The sequence below is a fragment of the Mixophyes fleayi genome, unplaced genomic scaffold, assembly GCF_038048845.1.
Source record: "Mixophyes fleayi isolate aMixFle1 unplaced genomic scaffold, aMixFle1.hap1 Scaffold_126, whole genome shotgun sequence".
Lineage (NCBI taxonomy): Eukaryota > Metazoa > Chordata > Amphibia > Anura > Limnodynastidae > Mixophyes > Mixophyes fleayi.
In genome coordinates this window covers 27,501-30,000 of record NW_027445924.1, presented here as the reverse complement: position 1 = coordinate 30,000, position 2,500 = coordinate 27,501, and positions in this window count along the sequence as shown.

Below are 2,500 nucleotides of genomic sequence, written 5' to 3'. Positions count from 1 at the left end.
GCCCCCGGGGGCCCCTGGCTCCGGAGGTCCCCCGGCCTGCGGGGACCCTCACGGCGGGTTCCCCGGTGGTCGGGGAGGTCCCTGGGCCTTTTTCCCAGGTTTGGCCCCCGGGGGCCCCTGGCTCCGGAGGTCCCCCGGCCTGCGGGGACCCTCACGGCGGGTTCCCCGGTGGTCGGGGAGGTCCCTGGGCCTTTTTCCCAGGTTTGGCCCCCGGGGGCCCCTAGCTCCGGAGGTCCCCCGGCCTGCGGGGACCCTCACGGCGGGTTCCCCGGTGGTCGGGGAGGTCCCTGGGCCTTTTTCCCAGGTTTGGCCCCCGGGGGCCCCTAGCTCCGGAGGTCCCCCGGCCTGCGGGGACCCTCACGGCGGGTTCCCCGGTGGTCGGGGAGGTCCCTGGGCCTTTTTCCCAAGTTTGGCCCCCGGGGCCCCTGGCTCCGGGGGTCCCCCGGCCTGCGGGGACCCTCCCGGCGGGTTCCCCGGTGGTCGGGGAGGTCCCTGGGCCTTTTTCCCAAATTTGGCCCCCGGGGCCCCTGGCTCCGGGGGTCCCCCGGCCTGCGGGGACCCTCCCGGCGGGTTCCCCGGTGGTCGGGGAGGTCCCTGGGCCTTTTTCCCAGATTTGGCCCCCGGGGCCCCTGGCTCCGGGGGTCCCCCGGCCGGCGGGGGGCCTCCCGGCGGGTTCCCCTGTGCTCGGGGTGGTCCCTGGGCCTGTTTCCCAGATTCGGCCCCCGGGGGGCGCTCACTGCCTGCGGTCCTGCCCGGCTTGTGCCCCTTGGTCTTTGAGTCTTTGGGGCATCACCCCTGCAAGGCATTTGGGTTGAATTGCCTAAGACTCCCCCCCGGCCAGCCCAACCGGAGAGAGAGAGGAATCGCTCGCCGCTCAGAGTCCTGCTCGGAGAATCCCAAAGCGGGTCTTATTGAGTTTGCCCCGTGCGCCAGTTAGGGGGGCCTGGTTCGGAACGCGGCCGGCCTTCTGGAACCCCGGGTCGGCCACGGCGGCCGAATCCAACCTCATCGGGCCTTCCGCCCTGGATCCCCCGGCCCGGGGGCAGCCAGACGCGGAAGTACAAACCGACAGCTTGGCCGGGAGTGAGAAAAACTGCTGCGAGTGCCTGGGAGAAGGTGCCTCTGCGCGGCTGGCTCCGTCGCGGACTCGGGGAGAAGCCTGCCGCTGCAGCTGCAACTCACCCTCACCCTAACCCTAACCCTAACCCTAAGTCCGACGTGCAAGTACAAACCGGCAGCTTGGCAGCGGGTGGAAAACGACAGCTTTTCCCTAACCCTAACCCTAACCCTCACCACTTCGGCCAGGGTTCCCTAACCCCGACCCTAACCCTAACCCTAACCCTAAACCCTAACCCTAACCCTAACCCTAACCCTAAACCCTAACCCTAACCCTAAACCCTAACCCTAACCCTAACCCTAACCCTAACCCTAACCCTCACCACTTCGGCCAGGGTTCCCTAACCCTAACCGCAACCCTGGATCCCCCGGGCCCGGGGGCTTCCGACGTGGAAGTACAAACCGGCAGCTTGGCAGCGGGTGGAAAACGACAGCTTTTCCCTAACCCTAACCCTAACCCTAACCCTAACCCTAACCCTAACCATGGATCCCCCGGCCCGGGGGCTTCCGACGTGGTAGTACAAACCGGCAGCTTGGCAGCGGGTGGAAAACGACAGCTTTTCCCTAACCCTAACCCTAACCCTAACCCTAACCCTAACCCTAACCCTAACCCTAACCCTCACCACTTCGGCCAGGGCTGCCTAACCCTAACCCTAACCCTCACCACTTCGGCCAGGGCTGCCTAACCCCAACCCTAACCCTGGATCCCCCGGGCCCGGGGGCTTCCGACGTGGAAGTACAAACCGGCAGCTTGGCAGCGGGTGGAAAACGACAGCTTTTCCCTAACCCTAACCCTAACCCTAACCCTAACCCTAACCCTAACCCTAACCCTAACCCTCACCACTTCGGCCAGGGCTGCCTAACCCTAACCCTAACCCTCACCACTTCGGCCAGGGCTGCCTAACCCCAACCCTAACCCTGGATCCCCCGGGCCCGGGGGCTTCCGACGTGGAAGTACAAACCGGCAGCTTGGCAGCGGGTGGAAAACGACAGCTTTTCCCTAACCCTAACCCTAACCCTAACCCTAACCCTAACCCTAACCATGGATCCCCCGGCCCGGGGGCTTCCAACGTGGAAGTACAAACCGGCAGCTTGGCAGCGGGTGGAAAACGACAGCTTTTCCCTAACCCTAACCCTAACCCTAACCCTAACCCTAACCCTCACCACTTCGGCCAGGGCTGCCTAACCCTAACCCTAACCCTAACCCTAACCCTAACCCTCACCACTTCGGCCAGGGTTCCCTAACCCCGACCCTAACCCTGGATCCCCCGGCCCGGGGGCTTCCAACGTGGAAGTACAAACCGGCAGCTTGGCAGCGGGTGGAAAACGACAGCTTTTCCCTAACCCTAACCCTAACCCTAACCCTAACCCTCACCACTTCGGC